Here is a 9,108-nt window from a genome sequence, read left to right as displayed (position 1 = left end):
TGGTCACAGTAACAGTATCTACATTACAATGTAAATGTCACAGTGACAGGATCACCAGTATTTGCAAAGTGAAACCCTCCAAGAAAAGCAGGGGGAACCAAGACTAAGAGGTGCATTGTAGCAACTCTAGCTTAGTGGGAGGCCTTTGGGGATGAAAGGTTCTGCAGATTCTCCAGTGGTTTGTCAGCTGGCCCAGATGTTGATGCCTGTCCTTACTTATAGCACAAGGGGATATTTTGTGTACATGGGTATTTGTGTGTGTGTGTGTGTGTGTGTGTGTGTGAGAGAGAGAGAGAGAGAGAGAGAGAGAGAGAGAGAGAGAGAGAGAGAGAGAGAGAATTTGTGTATGTGCCAGTGTAGAAGTGTTGCTTAGGCATAGATAGGCTCCTTGTTTTTTATGGCAGGAGTTTACCAAGTAAGCAAGACTGGGTATCCAGTGAGCTCCAGAAATCCTCCTGTCTCTGCCTCCCCAGCATTACAGGTGCACACCACCATGCCTGGCATTTATTTATTTATTTATTTATTTATTTACTTACTTACTTATTTAAATGTGGATTCTGGGGATTAAATGCAGGTACTAAGGTTTGCAAGACAAGCACTGTACTAGCTGAGCCATCTCTACAGTCGACGGGGAATTTTTGAAACACAGTTCCAGGAGATATCTTAGAAGAAAACTTTCCTATTTTAGGATGCTCCTTGGATATGACTTATCTCCCCCAGGCTCAAGTCTGGTCCTCACTGTCATCGTATTATGAGGTAGTGGAGCTGTTACCAGGCCTCTAATGACAGGAGGGTTCATGTTTTTTTTTTTTCCACTTATTTTGAGAGTTTAGTCTTCTTTCCATCTCTTTTGCAGTCCCCTCTACCTCAGGGTACAGAGCAGCCTGCACTAAAATCATTAGTCGAAGCAGAGCTCTTTTCTGTAATAAATGACCAGCTCAAAGGTATTGTTACAGTATCAGAAACAGACCGGAACACCATGTGGCATCTTGGGTACTAACCAGCCCATAGGCTGCTGACTGTTTCTACCACTCAGCAGAAGATCAGATGGAGTCAGGCAAGTACTGAAGGACACGCATGACGCTTGGCTACAACAAGTCCTCGTCATTCCTGTCCTATTCCCAGGACTCCTAAAATATTCCAAGGTGAGAGGCAGCTTGGGACTGTCCCCAGGGAGCAGACACTGTTGTGCAGAAATCTGTGGCCGTTGGCATGCCAGAGTCCTCCTGAGCTCATGCCTTTGTGCATCTGAAGGGAAGGTCATTGCATCTTCTGCAGTGTTGGACACAGGCAGCGAGAGCGGGAACCGAGTGCCTCCATCCTGTGCTTGGCTTCCAAACGTGAAGAATGTTCCAGGTCTTTTGCTTAAGACCCGATTGAGTCATAGTTGGCCAGAGAGAAGCCCTGCAGCATTGAAAATTCTGGCAGCGGCTTACACTCCTTCACCATGAACGGAAGTTGAATTTCTGTAGATGGAGGTCATTGGAGGAGATACCCAGAGCTAGGGAGAGGACTCAGTTTTGCACACAAGCATTAAGGCCTGAGTTTGAATTCTGAACACCTCTATGAGACAGCCAGTTATGTTGATGGGTGCCTGTCTCAGCACTGGGGTGAGATGGGCTGATTACTGGAGCTTTGTGGCCAGTCAGTCTCTCTGAATCCACGAGCTCTGGGTTCTGTGAAAGATCTGTCCCAAAACATAGTAGGCAGTGCCTGAGGATTGATACCTATGTCAGCCTCTGGCCTCCATACTCACACACACATGTTCATGTATGCCTCCAAGAACTTATGATCACACAACCAACATAAGAGACACAAGTCCTCTGTGTGTCAAGCCATGCCTGACCTCCCGGCTTAAGGGAACATGTCCTCTGTTGGGAGCTGGCCAACGGCTGGAGGCTGTGAGAGAGAAGGCATCCTTGGGACTGCTTGAAACGTGGTGGGCAAATGCCCAGTGGGTCTGAAACTGCGAGGACTGGGTTGTGCCCAGAGAAAGGCTGGTGGGAAGGACACCATTGTGAATATTTGGATGATAATTCTCGTCCTTCTGCGAGGAACTTCTGCCCACTCTGTGAAGGATCTCCAGGTGGATGATGCATCTTGCACACATAACTTTATTGGGCTGTATCTGCTCACAGAAAATGACCTCTGGCTCCTTCTCCATCTGCCTTGGTCTTCAGCCTGCTCACTTTTCCTGTGCTGTTCTGACGGAAGCACTTTCTAGAGCGTAATACTGACCCTTGACGGTAGACAACAGTGAATGGAAGGGATAGGTTTTATTTATTCATACAGCTCCCAGAGGAAGACTGGGATGATCACTGGGGTAAAACCATGGAGATGCTTCTCTTTGTTTTAGTCTAGGACAGTGCTAGCAGTGAGGTTCTGATGGGACATGGTAATCTGTCCCATCTCTGGGGGATGGATGCCATATTTATAAGCTTAATAGAAATAAGGTTTTGTTTCTTTTCCTTTCCTTTCCTTTCAGTTTTATCTGCTTTTGGAACCCAGTGCTGCTCCAGTTAAGGCCTAGCCACTGCTTGCTTTGTCCCAGGTCTGGAAATTCTTTCCATCAGAGACTTCTGGTGGCATTCAAACCCTTTCCCCTCCTTCTTTTCCTGCTGGTGGCTGCTTAGCACTGAAGACCTTTTGGGTCCTGGGATGGCAGCCAAGTCCTCTGAGTGTGACTTGGCATAGATACCCTTACCTAGCCTTGTCTGCTGCAGGTGCATCTCAGGGACTCAGAAGCACAAGCTTCCTTCATGTGGATTCTTCTCGTAAACACCTAAGATGTCACTGGAAGAGAGGAGACAGAAAGATCATGTGACGGGGCCTCATGCCAGGCTTTCAGCCTGTCACAGAGGCACGGAGCGCAGAATGGACAGGGTCGGATGGGGCTCTTTCTGCTTCAGCAGCTGCAGACACGTGAGACCTGGAGTGGACACTGGGTGTGCATGGAAGACAAACACCTCTTACACACTCACCCAATGCCTTCCTCATGGCAAAAGTAACAAGGGAAGTAGGGTTTTCTTTTCTTTCTTTTTTGAATGGAAATAATAGTATTTATTTATTAATTTTTTAATTTTTATTGATTTTTTATTGAGCTCTACATTTTTCTCTGCTCCCCTCCCTGCCTCTCTCTTCTCCTTCAACCCTCCCTCAAGGTCCCCATGTTCCCAATTTACTCAGGAGATCTTCTCTTTTTCTACTTCCCATGTAGATTAGATCTATGCATGTCTCTTTTAGAGTCCTCATTGTTGTCTAAGTTCTCTGGGGGTGTGGTTTGTAGGCTGGTTTTCTTTGCTTTATGTTTAAAAGCCACTTATGAGTGAATACATATGATAATTGTCTTTCTGTGTCTGGGTTACCTCACTCAAAATGATGTTTTCTAGCTCCATCCATTTGCCTGCAAATTTTAAGATGTCGTTATTTTTTTTTCTGCTGTGTAGTACTCCATTGTGTAAATGTACCACGTTTTCCTTATCCATTCTTCAGTCAAGGAGCATTTAGGTTGTTTCCAGGTTATGGATATGACAAACAATGCTGTTATGAACATAGCTGAGCACATATCCTTGTGGCACAATTGAGCATCCTTTGAATATATACCCAAAAGTGGTATTGTTGGATCTTGAAGAAGGTTGTTTCCTAATTTTCTGAGAAATCACCACACTGATATCCAAAGGGGCTATACCAGCTTGCACTCCCACCAGCAATGCATGACTGTTCTCTTTACCCCACAACCTCTCCAGCACAAGTTGTCATCAGTGTTTTTAACCTTGGCCATTCTTACAGGTGTAAGATAGAACCTCAGAGTTGTTTTAATTTGCATTTCTCTGATGACTAAGGATGTTGAACATTTCCTTAAGTGTCTTTCAGCCATTTTAGATTCCTCTGTTGAGAATTCTCTATTTAGGTCTGTACTCCATTTTTTATTGGATTATTATTTTTTTTCTTTGATGTCAAGTTTCTTGAGTTCTTTGTATATTTTGGAGATCAGACCTCTGTCTGATGTGGGATTAGTGAAGATCTTTTCCCATTCTGTAGGCTGCTGTTTTGTACACTGAATGCTAGAGGTAGGATTTGAATCCAGGACTTCTGGATCTAAAGCTTCCAACTGCAAGTTGTCCACTCGGTGTGCCCTCACCATGACGAGTACTTGTCATCTCACAGTATTCGCTGTGGTACTCTCAGTTCTCGGAGTATTCACGGGAAGCTCGTTACTCAGGCACTCTCCATGGCCATGGATGGTAGGTGGAACACGGTGCCAAGGACACTCTTTCTTCATGGCAGGGCCCAATTGCTTCCAAGAAGAGGATTCCTGCAAACAGGGCAGGTGTCAGTACACCTTGAGGATGGGTCTCTGTAATGCCCAGATGAGCTGATGGAGCCCTGCCTATAGAAACATCTCAGTGCCTTGATCATGTGGATGGATGGGAAGCTGTGCTCTGAAACTCAATAGCAAGGTTGATTCAAACACCTCATTATTCATCTAGTCAATAAATCAAGGAGTTATAATACACTGCAGTTTGAGCCCCAAATTCAGGTCATAGTGAGCCCCCTGAATGACCCACTGATGACCTTGGCCAACCGAAAATGTAGTTCTTACTCTAGAGGGCATAAGAGAGTTTATTCTTGAGCCCAATGTCAGTGGCCATGGCCTGGGGACAAGGTTCCAAATTGTTCCAATTCCCATGTCCCAGTGTGAAACCACTTGGTAGAGTTTGCCCACTAAAACAAGGCATTCTTTCCCCATTTCCATCCAACAAGTGGCTTCAGGGCAGCAGGCCTCCATTCAGACAAGTGACACGCTCACTAATTCCTGTCAGTGACAATGACAGACACCTGGATGAAAGAAATGGCTCCAGTTCCTCACCCTGGGTACACTGAGATGGCCCTGGCAAACTTCTAGTGCTCCTTGCTGAGTGAAACCTGAGGCCCTGACAAGTTCACAGGGATAGAGGATTTCCTTTCTTTTGTTTCTCTGAGAGAAGGTTTTGCTTCATCTCCAGGCTAGCCTTGATCTTGAGATTCCTCCTGTAATGTCCCAGACCCCCAAGAGTTGGATGAAGACAGCTGTTCAAGTGAGTTTAATATCTTTACAGAAATACATTTTGTGTTCGTCTTGCTGGACATGGCTAACAGACATATGCTGGCTGAGGAGAGAGCCCATCTACCACCCTGGAGTGACTCAGTGGGTTGATGCAGGCATCCTGGAGGTTAATAAGAAAAGCAACTCATAAAATTCCAGACAGAAGAAAGGAAGCGAACTAACAATAAAAAATGGCAGGAAGCTTCCTGGCCCATCTGCAACCCATTAGAATGATGGGAAGGAATTTTCAGGGTCTTTTCCTGGAGTTGTGTGGAGCTTCTGGGCTTGTTAGAGGAGCTCATTTGAAAACGAAGGCCATGCAGTTCAGCAAGTAAATTTCTTTTAGGCACCCCAGGCTCTGTGCCTTTCTTTGGAGGCTCCTTGAGGGTTAGTTGTTTTTAAAAAAATGCATATCAAACAAGCCACTGCTAATGCTGTGCACCCTCTAACCAACTTCCATGCAGGTGACTTCCTAAAGATGAATGTGTGCACTATTGGCGATGAAGCTCCAAGGGGACCTTGTGAAGAACGCTCGTCTCAGGAGAAGTTTTCTAACCCTTGTCCTACCAAAGGGCCGAATGTGCCACGTGGGCGAATTCCAATCTGTAATATGGGGCAAAAGTCTTTCACAGATTTCCTGTGTGGTGCTAACTTATATCTTGTCTAGAGGTTCCTACAACCCCCGGCCTAAGATCAGAGCATTACGTTCACAGCTGAGACAGTTTCTCTGAAATTCACTTATGCCCTTTAGCTATTTCAGAGTTCAGTGGGAGAAGTCATTAACGAATATTGGATCAAGGTTGTGTTTCATAGCATAAAATTTAAATCATATTGTGTAAAAGATTTAAAATAATAGACAAAAATGAAACAAAATAGTTCTACTTAAGAAAAGCCCCGAATTACTTGCTAGGTGGTCCAGCATGATGCTCAGCAAAGCCCAGTTGCTCCTCACCTTGAACCACCATCTCCTCACCTGGACTGCTGGGCATGCTCGGGATGCATGTGATGACCTCACCTGGACTGCTGGGCATGCTCGGGATGCATGTGATGACCTCACCTGGACTGCTGGGCATGCTCGGGATGCATGTGATGACTTCACCCAGACTGCTGGACATGCTCGGGATGCATGTGAGGATCAGACAAGGAAATGTGTGCTGAGTATTTGATCCCAGAGATTTCCAATCACACTGTTTGGGTCACCCTGCTGACCATTCCTGGAAACTAAGAACTCTGTATAGATGGGGACTCCGCCACCTTGCTGAGCTGGCTGCTGACATCACTCAGGAGCCTGCCTGGCCCTTCCTGGACTCGGAGTCAGCAGCTGCTCTCCACAGCATGGGGAGCTTCTGGAGGGAGAGCGTAGAGCTTATTTTTTTCCTTTTAGCTGTCTATCCTCCTGTGTGGCTGGATTGGGAACGGGCTCCCCCCTGCCACCTGTCAGGGGAATATCTTTGCCAGAACAGAGGGGCTGCTCCGGGCGCCCACAGACACTGGCCGTCAGCTGCTTCCAGTATTTCTCACTTGAGGGGCTTTCAGCCAGACTCACCAAGGCCTGGCATGAGCCCTGTGAGAAGAGAATAGAAGCATCTGGTACCAGGCAATCCGCTGCGGGCTCATTGGAGTGTGTCACTCCTCTGGGCTCCTGTTCAACTGCCAGCCAGCCTTTCTTACACTCAGGTTAGAACCGTCTGCCTCTCCACACCCCCGTGATCTGCGACAGCAATCCCTTACAGCCTTCTCTTGGACTCTGAATTTCTTGATTTTTATACCTGCCATTCTGTAGTATTTGCTTATGCTGTCTGGTTCTGGGCCCCTGTGCCTGTCTCGTCCTCCACCCTTTTGTCCTATGCAGAGAGAGGGAAGGAAGGACACAGTGAGTGTGCGCATGAAACACAAGAGTACAATAGGCTCGCCTGGATCTGAAGCCTAGCTCAGCAATGCCCTGCCCCGGGCAAGAAGCATTGCCAACCCAGCAGCAGCAGCAGCCAGAGTTTGTCCTGGGTGAGCAGGAAGTCGTGTTGGTGGGGAGGAAGCTGCAGACGACCGTGCACAGCCATCATGGCTCCATCGCTCAAGCCTCTCCGAGTGGTCCGTGTTCAGGACATTTCACTCTTGCCAAGAATTCTGTGACCACCACGTTCAGGCCCGCAGTGGAAGAAAACAGACATTGGAGAAAAAGAATCTACAGGAGAGGAAGATGGATGATAGATTAAAAATAGAATTTTGTATGTGACCCTTGGTAGATAGGCACATAAAATAGACAAAATCAAATGTTTTATGATAAAAAAAATCATGAAAATTTTTATTTTAGAGCAAATCATTGATACACATTTAATTTTACCATTTAGTAAAGATGAAGGGACTCTGTATACTAATGAGATGGGTGTACTTGCTCACATAAAGAGTTAAATCTCGGCAGGATCCCTTCACACGACAAGATTTAGAGCATCTTCAATGTTCAGAGTGGATCTATATTTTTTACAGTTATTGATGTTGAGAACACCATTTGTGTAAATATGCAGTAAAACATGGCAGAGTTTGTCTACGGCCAATTCCGAAACTGTGGGAGATTCTTTCCTAATCCCAAGACAAAACCCATTGAAGTTTTTTTTTATTAAGCTCAAACAGCAATTTTAACTGTCTGCCTGTTTGTCTGTCTGTCTGTTAATTTTTGCATCCCAGGCTAGCCTCTAGCTTACTGTGAATCCAGGGGTAATATTGAGCTTCTGACTGCCCTGTCTCTACGTCCTGGGTGCTGCATCGCAGGTAAGCTCCACCACTCTCAGTTACTCAGAGCTGCTGAGGGCGGAGCCTAGAGCTCTGTGAATGGCGGAGAAGGGCTCTCCACCCTCAGCTACTTCCCTAGCCCCAAAACAGCCATAAACATTCCAAAGACGTTCTAATTTTATCCTTACCTGCTGAACATCCTAGGGAAATATTAAAAGTTTTCATTTTCGTAATTATCCAACTCCATGTCTGTAACAGGTGAGAGCTTTGTTTGTATAGCAAAGATGCTGCCGCCTACAACCCAACAGTGAAAACCTAATCAGACTTGATGTCCTGTAGCTTTGTTGTTGCTTCATGGTGCTAGGTCTCAAGTCAGGACAAATGGCTAATAGGGGTGTCATTAACATATCTCAGTGAACCTGGTTTCCAGGTTCTCCCTGCATCCCTCAGTCCTTACCTGTTACAGGGTACAGCTGGCATAGCCCACTACTAACCTAAATTTGGGCTGTCTTCCCCCAGCTGCCCTTCCCTATACAATCCAACCATTTTGGTTATCTGGTCTTCCCACGCTCCTGGCGTCTTGGTCTGGGTCTTCCCTCTGCCCTCTCTTCATATGGCCCAGCTGTCGTCTGGTCATGTCCACTCTGGACTCTCCCAGGTGTCCCTGCCTCTGACTCTGTTCTCTCTCTTATCTAATAAAGATAAACGTTCTTCCCGACCATACCTGGGAACAGCCGTGTCCTTCCATTTTATTTCTCTTCTTTCATTCATCTGGTGGGAGTGGCATAAATGAGCTCCCTTCCAGGGACCTCAGCTGCTCTGAACCAAGGTGCTCTTCTGACTCTGCTAAGGTGTGTACGGATCCTTTGTTTCTGTGGACTTTGGTCGGCAGTGACCGGATTCCATTCTTGAGTTCCCTCTTCAGCTGCTTCCTCCCTTCACCTTATCTATCCATCCATCTCTGCCCACCTACTCGGCAAGCGTCCTCTCTTTGGCTCCTGGAGCTCACTGTGACACCCTTGGGGTGCCCACCACATGGGCAACTTTCTGCTTACTAAGACATTTGCCCCCTCCCCCCCCGTTGGAACCATCCCTTTCCCAGAGCACCCCACTGCACCTGCTTGGCTGCTGCTCCCCTCTGCCCGCCTTCTAAGCATTTATCTCTCATCTCTCTGGACTCTGGCCTGCTGTGCCTCCCACCTGTGATGACGACACACATGATGCATATGTAACCACTGTGTGTTCTGAAAAAAAGCCGCAGGGAAGTCACATGATACAACCCAGGCAGACACTGC

The 9,108-nt window shown here is 46.6% G+C and overlaps 1 long non-coding RNA gene across 4 annotated transcripts; it reads right to left on the bottom strand.

Moving 5' to 3' along the window:
- Window positions 1–556: 556 nt before the first annotated feature.
- Window positions 557–8,831, bottom strand: LOC126504512 (uncharacterized). 4 transcript variants are annotated; one of them, XR_007592632.1, is made up of 5 exons: window positions 8,538–8,831; window positions 8,002–8,107; window positions 5,990–7,268; window positions 2,705–2,793; window positions 557–2,239 (listed from the first exon to the last, which is right to left on the bottom strand). It is a non-coding gene; the product is annotated as an uncharacterized lncRNA (long non-coding RNA). The 4 variants fall into 4 exon arrangements; XR_007592633.1 differs by lacking the exons at window positions 557–2,239; window positions 2,705–2,793 and adding an exon at window positions 3,113–4,315 and having other exon boundaries at window positions 4,871–7,268; XR_007592631.1 differs by lacking the exons at window positions 557–2,239; window positions 2,705–2,793 and having other exon boundaries at window positions 3,113–7,268.
- Window positions 8,832–9,108: the final 277 nt, after the last annotated feature.

The sequence above is a fragment of the Alexandromys fortis genome, unplaced genomic scaffold, assembly GCF_014885135.2.
Source record: "Alexandromys fortis isolate MF-2015 unplaced genomic scaffold, M_Fortis_MF-2015_v1.1 scaffold_12, whole genome shotgun sequence".
Lineage (NCBI taxonomy): Eukaryota > Metazoa > Chordata > Mammalia > Rodentia > Cricetidae > Alexandromys > Alexandromys fortis.
The sequence above is the reverse complement of the archived record's forward strand: the minus strand, read 5'-3'. Positions and strand labels throughout refer to the sequence as shown.